This window comes from Myxine glutinosa, unplaced genomic scaffold (genome assembly GCF_964187855.1).
Source record: "Myxine glutinosa unplaced genomic scaffold, kmMyxGlut1.1 SCAFFOLD_3579, whole genome shotgun sequence".
NCBI classification, from domain to species: Eukaryota; Metazoa; Chordata; class Myxini; order Myxiniformes; family Myxinidae; genus Myxine; species Myxine glutinosa.
This window is the reverse complement of record NW_027619671.1, coordinates 17,467-28,451: the sequence shown is the minus strand read 5'-3', so window position 1 is coordinate 28,451 and position 10,985 is coordinate 17,467. Positions and strand designations below refer to the sequence as shown.

Below are 10,985 nucleotides of genomic sequence, written 5' to 3'. Positions count from 1 at the left end.
ACTTGTCATGTCTCATCACAGTTTCGGATTGGAACATTTAGTCGCTACAAATCCGTGGTGGAGAAACGAAATGGAACGTGCCTTTTCCACCTGCGTTTGACATTTGATGCGTTATTACCCCACACACGTGAAGCGAAAAGTGCGGTTAAGCAATCGGGTTACTTCTGTCTGTCTGTCCATCCACAATCGTCAGTTTGTGATCGAGGAACAAATTAATTTCAATTGAATGTTGTATTTTGAACACGAATCAGACGACGAACCTGGAGTTTACCGCACTTTGGCTCTGAATTTGTCGTGATTGCACATTATTTAAATGCAATGAATAAAATACTTGAATAATGCATGGGTTAGTGTGTTCTATGAACTCTCTAGTTTTTTTCCTGCTTTGAATTCATATTGAACCTGGAGAGAATACTTAGCACATCTTATCAAATTAAAGGAGGATGTAACGAAAGCGCCAAAAACAGATGTGATGCACTTTTGACAAGACAGGTGCAAGCAGCCGGTAATGCAAAGGACAATTTAAATACGTACAACAGCAAGTCTCCTCCCCAGATGGGAAAAAAAAAATTATTGCTAAGTAATAAAAGGCAAAATTATAGGCATGCCTAGAAGGTTTATCACATCAAAATACGCAATTTGGTGTCTATCTGTCTCTGCATGACTGTGTCCGATGCATTCGGGTGTTACTTCGCCAATGGCAAGCAAACTTGCCAGGGAGGGGAGCTAAGGGTCAGAAGACAAAGGTTGTAGATACTTCATCCCACCCCCCCCCCCCCCCCCACCATTGGGGGTCCCAATGTGGGGCGGATGTAAATTCTTTATGTAAATGTGTACCGTGCAGTCTCGCTCCCAGTGGTGGTGGGAAAGGGTATTACAAATGACATTTCAGAGGTCTTAATTACATCACGAGTAAGAGGCCTTCGTCTTTTATTTGCCAGTCCCTCAATCTATGGTGCTTTAGACTCAACTTCAAAAAAACCCAAAGGAATTCCCATGTTTTATTGCTTTTTTCCACATTGGGAAAACACCAGGTTAAGGTGTATACGTAGCAGCTTGAACGTCGTTCTACGCAATCGTGGTGTTGTTTTTCCAAGGCCGTTTCCAATAATAAAAGCAACAAGTAAAGATACATTCAAAGTACAACCGCCCCCATGCCAAATAAATAAGGAACATCCTCCAGTGCGGCACCTGTGGCGCGTCAGCGATACAGCCGTGCAGCACATAGAGATGGTATTGGGAGGGAGAGGTGTACAATAAATTGATTGATTAATTGCATAATTAAAATCAATAAATGATAATCGTAAAATAATTTATTAATCAGTTGGCTAATAGCATACCTCAACGGTCATAAGTAATAGCATACCTCATACCTCAACGGAACCCTGGTGTTGGGCTAGCGGCTAGGGTGCCGGCTTAGGATCCTAGGATCCTGGGTTTGAATCCCGGTTGATTGCTGAATTAACGCCAGGGGGGTTGACTCAGCCTGTCATCCTTCCGAGGTCGGCTAATTGAGTACCAGTTCACTGGTAATTCCCTGTTTGTCGTTAAAGGCGGCAAAAAGGGTTGGCGTCAGGAAGGGCATCCGGCCGTAAAACATTGCTTCAAAAAGGGCACCAAAAAACAACAACAACCATGGTTCCCGAAAAAGGCCAACCCCGCTTTGCGGGGTAAAATGGCCTCTAAAAGGTGGTTTATTATATATAACCACCAGTGTTTCATTTGAAGCTGTAACCTTTTGAAAATTAATTAAATAAGTCAGAGTCATTATCGAACCGTGGTGGGAAATAAGTCATTATCGAACAAACAAAAAGAATTTATTCATCCATTAATAAATAAATCGATTAATAGATTCATCAATAAATCAAAATATTCTTTATAGCCACATCACTTAGTCACTGTTCAGTTGCGTCCGAATATCAGCTTCCTAGCTCAAAGGATGCCCGAGATATTACCCAGATGAGAAAGAAAATAAATAAATGATTAATAGTGAAAATAAATAAATAATAATCATAAAATTATTAACCAATTGGCTAATAGAATACCTAAACCACCACTGTTTCATCCGCATCTATAACTTAAATTTTTTAAAATTAAATAACTCATTAATCTAATAATTAAATAATTAATCGATTAATTGATTAATCAATAAATCAAAAATAGCCTTTACAGCCAAATCACTTGGTCCGTATCTGTAACTTGTTTCATCCGCATCTGTAACTTAAATTTTTTAAATTAAATAACTCATTAATCTAATAATTAAATAATTAATCGATTAATTGATTAATCAATAAATCAAAAATAACCTTTACAGCCAAATCACTTGGTCATTGTTATGTCCAAATATCAGCTTCCTAGCTCAAAAGGTGCTCGAGATATTGGCCAGATGAGAAAGGAAATAAATCTCCATTGCAGCAACTTCCTTGGAAGCTGTGAAGTACCTTCCGCCCTGTTTTGCATGTGGGGCAACACCAACTCTAGCACAAGTTCTCTGAGGAACAAGTGTCGCTTATATTTAACACCTTGGTGAAACTTGGAATGCTGTGCTATGAACAGGATATATGCATTCAGGCAAGCCACATCTACAACATTGCACCACAATGAAATAGAATATTACACAATAGACTATAACCACCTTTAGAGGCCATTTTTCCCTGCAAAGCAGGGGTTGGCCTTTTTCGGGAACCGTGGTTGTTGTTGTTTTTCGGTCCCCTTTTTGAAGCAATGTTTTACGGCCGGATGCCCTTCCTGACGCCAACCCTTTTTGCCGCCTTTAACGACAAACAGAGAATTACCAGTGAACTGGTACTCAATTAGCCGACCTCGGAAGGATGAACAGGCTGAGTCAACCCCCCTGGCGTTAATTCAGCAATCGACCGGGATTCAAACCCAGGATCCTAGGTATCCTAAGCCGGCACCCTAGCCGCTAGCCCAACACCAAGGTCCAAGGCCCAACACCAATATTACAAAATAGACTGAACAAACCAAATCGGCTGCAGGCCTGCAGGCCTGCCGGGCCTAACAAACACAGGATGAGGAAAAAGCACACAAAGATAAAACCTCATAAAACCTCATAAGTTAGAAAATAATGAGAATAAAAATAAACTTACCGTTGCCAAAGGGAGAAACACTGTTGTAAATGATTTTAAAATGGAAAAAATACCAATAATAAATCACAAAAGAATGTCGATGAATGGTCGTACAACACTCTTAAAAGGCAGGTATACATCACAGATCACGTGATTTTTCTATGGAAGAAAATAATTCCTAAAATAAAAAAAATCACGTGAAGTAAAAAGAAAATACTTATCTTTGTCAAAGAAATAAAATCGCTGATCCGATTTGAAAGATCGTAAAATAAACAGGAAGTTGAGAAAAAAACTCGGGAAGAACATGTGAGAACAAGATTGTGGAAGAACACAGAAGCTTTCAAAACAACTTGAATACATACATCTCAAATGACTCAGGACATCTCCCCGGAGATGATGAGTCTTGATGGGATGTGTCATGTACAAATTACGTCAGGTACAATGCAAAATGCAACCCCGGGTCCATTGGACACGACCCCTGCATTCTCGGGTTAATTAATAGATACTAATTAAGTAACGAATCAATTAATTGATTAATCAAAAAACAAAAAATACCGTTTTTGCCAAAGCACTTGCTCACTATTGTGCCGAAATTTCAGGTTCCTAGCTCAAAGAATGGCTGATATATCGCCCGGACAAACAAACAAACAAGAAAGAAAGAAAGAAACCGGAGTGAAAACTGAGTACTGCCTTTCAGAGCATGTCATCGCCGGGCCCCCTTCAGTGCCCGGTGATGAAATCATGCAGCGCCTGAATATGGCATAGGAAAGGAGTGGTGTACAATAACACCAACAATAATGATAATAGCATAATAATAATAATAATAATAATATTAAACAATAGAAATAGTAATAATCATTGAAACTATTAACAAGACCCCCACTGGTCGCTCCCTTAGGGAGCAGGTGTTATCTCGTATATCAGAATGGACAAACCAAATAAATAGTGGTGTTGAAACGCAGGCCAACACTACAGGTATGTTATTCCTTTACCAGCCATGCAATATGTAACAAAAGTACAATCTGTATTGTGTCCGTTCAGAGACTATCTCCAAGCCTCAAAATTTCAGGAACTCTCCATTACATATAAACCGGCAACCAAAGCAAAGGAAAAACATCTTTGTTCAATTCATATCAGGCCTGATATCTCAGGTACGTTTACAAAATTTGCACCTTAACTAAAACAGCAGAGACAAATGTAAAAAGCATGACATCACAGCAGAACCATTTAAATGATGGTCCCCATGACGGGCATAATAGTGGATACTGGTAACATGTGAAATATTTTTGTGGTCAGGTCAGTCTTTTGGGACTGCCACTGGTAACATGTAACCCAGCACTACCTGCCGCATGGTCGGGTTGTCGGCGACTGAACCTACACCACTCACTGGCGTTGCTAGCGGGGAGGATGACTGTGACACCTGCCAGGACCAAAAACAACACCTGACAAAGGGCAGATAAGCTCCCGTACGGCCATCCAGTAAGGAGATGGTATCTCCTAAAAAACACCCATCTGGCCCGTACGGCCATCCAGTAAGGAGATGGTATCTCCTAAAAAACACCCATCTGGTTTGGACCGGTTCATGGCATACCAAAGACTTTAAAAATGGAACATACTGCTTGCTTGCTTTAAAAGGATAGAGCACGGACAATCCCCATCAGAATTGGCATCCATGGGGAGGAGGAAATTCCTCTTGAGGAAATGCCCCGCTGACTACAGTGAGAAAAACGGTACCATTGTTATGAGATCGCTGGTACCCAGAGTATCTCGGGAAGTGATGGTAGTGACGGCACTTCCTCCAAGTTCAGTGGTTCTATTAAGTGTTTGTCTCCTTGGTTTTTATCTCCATATGTGAGTTTTATGAGGTGGGAAGAAGTTCTCCCAGAACTCAAAATCTCCACCTCCTTTTTAGTTATAAGATCATTATTCATATCATCAGTATGTATGTCCGTGTGTGTCCGTGTGTGTGTATATGTGTCTATATGTGTGTGTGTGTCTGTGTATGTGTGTGTGTGTGTGTGTGTGTGTGTGTGTGTGTGTGTGTGTCTGTGTGTGTATGTGTGTGTGTGCACGTGTGTGTGTGTGTGTGTGTGTGTGTGTGTGTGTGTGTGTGTGTGTGTGTGTGTGTGTGTGTGTGTGTGTGTGTGTGTGTGTGTTAACTCTATTACGAACCTCAGCCCGTGTAAAGATAAATAATACAAAGCGAGCTTTTCCTGTCCCGGTTTCACATTTACTTTTATAAAATGTACATAGATTTTCTTAACAAAAGTGCTTTGTATGCCAATTCAAACATGATGGAGAGTTGCTGACATGTCAAGGCTCGTCGGTCGTCTCTGGGCGGACAATGCAGACTGTGTAAAATGTGATCTATTTTTGTTCTTGTTAAGGCCCCCTTAACTAATCCACATCTATTTACAGGTTCTTCTTCTTCCTCCTCCTCCTCATCATCCTCCGCTTCCTCCTCCAGTTTGTTCATCCCCTTTTTGTGCCCATGTGTCATCTCTGAGCTTAAAGGTTGCACAAAAATACATATAAATTTTCAAGTGATGAATATTACTTAATCATTAAATGACCTCAGACCCGCTTATTTTGTTCATTTTCACCAATGCAATGAGGAATTAACGACCCAAATAGTCACAGTACGGTGACGTCGTTCTAAGGACACAGACTGGCATCCCAGGAATTTGGTTGTGAAATCATGCTGCCGGCAGCAGTAGTGAGGATTGGAAGTCTAAGCTTCCAGAAACAAAGACGGTTCGAGGAGAATGTTTACGTGGCTATCAGATATTTTGGCAAATACTCAGTTGGCTCAGTGATGATCTTCAGGGAGGGGGCAATCTGCCTGCCCCTGCTTAGTTTGGCCTGTGTGAGATACCAGTCAACGCCATTATTTACTCTTCATACCATCAGGGCAACTTTGAATGGGCACAAGCATTCTTGCTCCACCTCATAAAAGGCAAATGCTCACGTATCCTTCCAACCAAAGAAAAGCGGGTGGTGGAGGGGGATATGAAAGTTCCTGATTCCAACCCTCCATCAAACCTTGGAACAATTTAAACCGATCGTAAAAACTCACATATCAACCAAATCGGTGGATCTAAATTCCAGAGATACAGCGGCTCGATCCAAAAGTTGTTCCAGTCCGACAAGCAATAAAGCATTGAAATGATGCACAAAATGTACTTAAAAAAAAAAGAACATCCAAACCTTAGCGACGAACAGCATGAAGTCTCCAACGGAGTTAATGGCAGCGACACGAAGTGCATTCGAAACAAGGATGAGGAAGGCATCTCGTGCCGATGTGCAGAAGGACGTGCTGTTTATGGCTGTGGCTGCGTACGCGTTCTGCCAAACAACACGGGCCAGACACACGACCCTCGTCAATCTACATCCAGATTAGAAATATTCAAATACGATCATGCTACCATCACAATGTATCGTAAAAATGCAATGAGGATGCATCACGAGAAAGCAAGGAGAGCCTCACCTGGTTCAGGTATTTCAAACATTTCTCCAAACACCACAGGCAGCAGATACAGCACTTCAAGAGATATCGAGCACAGGCATTCTCCTAGGGTTGGACGTCAACAGTCATGTGTCGGCATCAGAAGGTGAAATAGATTCCATAAAGTCTTACAGTGAGACCCAGCAATGGAGTTGTACATACACACCTCGTATCCAGGAAATGCAAGTGTAGTGCCATGGGAACGAATCCAAACATGTTCAACTGCAAGATCCGAATATTGCACTTTGCTAACACTACACGACATTCTGAAATAGAATATAACGAGTGCAGCACCTACCCACGATTCCAAATTAAATATAATGGCAAATAAATAAAAATATCATGGCAAGGGTGGTGTGTGGGGTGGGGAGGAGTGTTCTTAGCAAGTGGTTTATATTGAGATAAGCGAGGCACACATTGCAGGGGGGGGGGGGGGGGGGGGGGTTGATGGTGGGAGAACACCCCAATTCTCTCTTTTGTAAATGTGTATGGTATAGCCCTGCCTGGTGAGATCTGTTCATTGAGAAGGATCACCTAGACCTCGGACACGACCTCAGCCCCTATTAGTATGTCCAGGCGGTCTAACTGTGATTGTACATAATGCATGAAAATCCGAGAGAGCGCTCGCTTACGGGACACTCGCTGACCATATAACGGCACTCACGTGATCATCTACATAATGTGTACACATCACCACACCATACAAGTGGAGGGGGGGGGGGGTGGTGGGGTTTACCCGTGCATAAGGAGGGGTTCTTTGCTAGTAGTTTATTAACCAATAAAAAATTCAAATACCAAGTTGTGCAAAAAACATGATGGCCTTTTTACTTTTTAAAATGGCTCCAAACAAACCTCCAGAGATTCGATTCATCCTGGCCTCGGAGAGCAAAAATACATCAATCGGCAAAGTACAAACGCAAACTATTTTTGGGAAGTGCTATCCTTGTATCTCCTAAGAAGTTTTGTGTTGCTGTTGTAGGCGTTTGCATAATTTCCACCCACTTGTCGATAATTTAAGAGTTTGGGTTTTTAACCCTATATCCCTTAATGTTAGAAATAATCACCCAACATGATCAGCAGCATCCCAGAAAGTTAGAGGCCTGCCTGGTCCTGCCTACAGAGCTTGAACCCTTTTTTTCTTACACCTACTGATACAAATCTGGCAAAAAATCCCAAAAATCTGGATATCTTACTATAATTCACTAAATGTCCGTCTGTCTGTACGTCCGTTCGAAGGTACCGCAAAAACGGCTGAACCGATCGCAACGATATTTTGGGTGGGTATTCCTAGGACCCCCTGGAGTATAATAGGCTATAATGTTTTTCCAATTTTTCCAATTTTCCAGTTTTTCCAAACACGATGGAATAATATTTACCGATATGAACAGTGATGTGGCTTTTGTTGAAATTATACGTACCAGGAGAGAGTAGATCGACTCCTGACGAACTCTTCCAATATAAACGTGCGGCTCCGAATTAACACGGCAGCGTGTGCAAAGCGACTGAGAAACAAGTGTAGTGGCCGCTTCCGTTTTGCAGAATTCAATCTTTTTTCAAAATGGGCGCCATGTACTGTTTAGATTTTGATGATTTGCGTGTGATATGATTCAACGGATGTTTATATGAATCGTTTAAAATAAAAAAAAGCCTTCAATTTCTGATATTTTGCCTTTTCATTTGGGCTTCCCAATTGAAGCCCCGCCCATAGGGCGGGTACCGTTGCTAGTTGGTAATAATGGAACAGACTGCTCGACTCTCGCTTGCTTTGACTCAATCATCAATATTCTTGGTACCGATCCTGCATACTCGATCATTATCGATGTTGATAAGCCTGGAGGTTGCTGCCTTGAGATCTAAGGGTCTTGAGTTTGAGCCGTTGGCGTGCCGATAAATAACAGCAGGTGGGTTGACTAAGCTTGTCATCCTTCCGAGGTTGGGAAAATGAGTCAGCTTACTGGAAACAGACATTGCATTAGCGGCACAGCTACACTCCCAGCAATGATGCAACCAGCAGCCACGGCCTGCACCACCTCCACCATAAACACCCCCTCGGTGGAGAAGTTGAGGATGCCCAGATCATATATAATCCTCACAAAAAGCTCCTCGTTTGAACTCTGCACACCTTATCGTGGTCCTTGACGAGGCAGATTCTCAGAATACATTTCCCCAACTTGGATTTCAAAGTTGGACCCAAAGCATCATTCTGGGATGGGAACTGTAGAGAACATGGAGTACATTATCCTTCAGAAGAATTGCGAGGCCAGGTGGTCGAAGATTTGCGAACACTCTACAATTAAAGAGTAGGCCTCTGGAGTTTGACCACAGAAACCTTGCTAACCAATAAAATAGGATAGGAGGTTAAGGGCTATTCAAGCTAATTATACACAAAATATGTGATGAAGTGAAAACTGATAAAATTTGGCAAACTAATAATGCGTGGATGTGATATTCATATTGGCACCATGGGTTAAATATTGTAACGGATTTTAGAATCCTGTAATTGTTGTAAATATCACCCTCTGTAAATAGTGTCATGATTCCTTGTAAATACCTCCGTTAATTGTACAGGTCAAAGGTCGTCCCCTTAGTTAATCCATCGCATGCACGTAGACAATCATATACCCTTCTAAATAGTTATTTCCTTATTATGTGTTCCAGTTTAAGGCCCTGTTGCCCATTAATTGACACTGCATTGCACCGAATCAAATAAGATAGATCCCCTTTCAATTGCCCAAAACCTCCATTGCCGATTGTATTGCCAACCGCATTGCCAACTGCATTCGTCCTCCATTACGCACGCGGTCAGCTCGGAGAAGAAAGGCGTGTCTCCACCTCGTCATGAGAAGGAGGAGTGAGCCAGCCCCCGATCAACCAACCAAGCATGAGAGGTTTGGCCTGAGAGGGCGGAGGAAAGAAACTTCGGGGAGGTTCAATAAGATTCTAGGGCGTGGTTATATAACCCGTCACGCGGAGCCCGCACCTCAGTCCAGTTGGAGTCCAGATGAGTGAGGAATCCACCGCAGCTGAATCCACCGCAGCTGAGTCCACCGCAGCTGAGTCCACCGCAGCTGAGTTGAGTTGAGAAGGAGTTGAGCTTTAACGGCAGTTCGACCCGCGGCCGCGAAGCAACGTCGCCGTACGAACGAGAGTGAGGAGGGTCGGCGGCTGCTCACCTCGAGCTTTGCCGTTGACACGAGCCGGACCCGCACCCTTCCAGCCCTGTGGTCCCACCTCCTCATCCGTCCAGCCATCCACCTCCTGCCATTCCTGTCATCATACCCGTGTAAGTCTGACTGTTGTCTGTTTGTCCATGTTGTCCCTGGGAATAAGTAAGACTGTATAGATAAGTAGAATTGCACTGTGTCTTCCTCTTCTGTAAATTATTTTCGTTTCTTTCCTCTGGTTTCTTTGGTTTTGTACAACAGTTAGTAATAAATTCCTGTTCTTCCTTACTCTGCATTCTTTCCTTCACATCCGTTCGTTTTAGAGTTTTCCATCATTGAACACCTGTGGCACGATTTGGCCAACGTTTAGGATCGGGTTTAGTACCGCGAATGGTTCGAGCCACGGGCTGCTAATCCGCTCGGCAAAATAACATCTTGTCCGCGGTCTCGAACGGGGTTGCTCACCTGCCTCGTGGAGGGAGCTGCGCAGCTTCAGGAGCGGAGACGGCCAGTGCAAATAGAAGGGGGATTAACCACCCCCCCCCCCCCCGCTAAGGGGGAGCGCCGTGCTCCGTTTCCGCAACAATAACCTTGTGCCTCAGTTTCCACATCATCAACTCTCGAGCTTGAATCTATTTTACCAAAGTTCCAGCACCAAGTTGATCACCTCCGTTCTTGCAACATTTTCTGGTAAAATGACCTTTGTTGTTTGACAAGAGCTCCTATCCACATATAAAAGCTTCTTTCCTTCTTTGGCACACCTGAATTTCAGTCCACTCCACCTACAAGGCTTTCAACCACAACTGGATGGTGTACTGCTCTCCCCTCTGGGCTGGCTCACCTCCCTCAAATCATGCTCAGCTTGAGACTGTGGAAACCACGGATTTCATGATCAATGTAATCTCTCCCGATGAAGTCAAGACTATAGGCCTATCACTTCGCCATCGCCGACAGGTCCGTGGTCTCTCGGTCTTCAATCTTTGTCCACCTACTTTCTGGTCTTGCACCCTCTGCACCGGCCATGCGCTGCCACGCCCCCCCCCCCCACCTCCTCCAATGTATTTTTCAGGATGTACGCAGTGCACCAGCATCCACTTCCGAGTGAAACCGTCTCAATCCCAAACCACTGCTCACATCCACTCATTTGTTCCACCTTTTTCCCACCTGTGGAACCACCTTCCACACTCTCTTCAATCTTATTCTTCCCTCCGGGTCGTCAAGACAGCT

At 43.3% G+C, this 10,985-nt stretch overlaps 1 long non-coding RNA gene across 1 annotated transcript; it reads right to left on the bottom strand.

Annotated features, from left to right (window-relative positions):
• Positions 1 to 5,234: 5,234 nt before the first annotated feature.
• On the bottom strand, positions 5,235 to 10,241 carry LOC144889417 (uncharacterized). Its single transcript, XR_013621729.1, has 3 exons — positions 9,768 to 10,241; positions 6,577 to 9,662; positions 5,235 to 6,434 (listed from the first exon to the last, which is right to left on the bottom strand). It is a non-coding gene; the product is annotated as an uncharacterized LOC144889417 (long non-coding RNA).
• Positions 10,242 to 10,985: the final 744 nt, after the last annotated feature.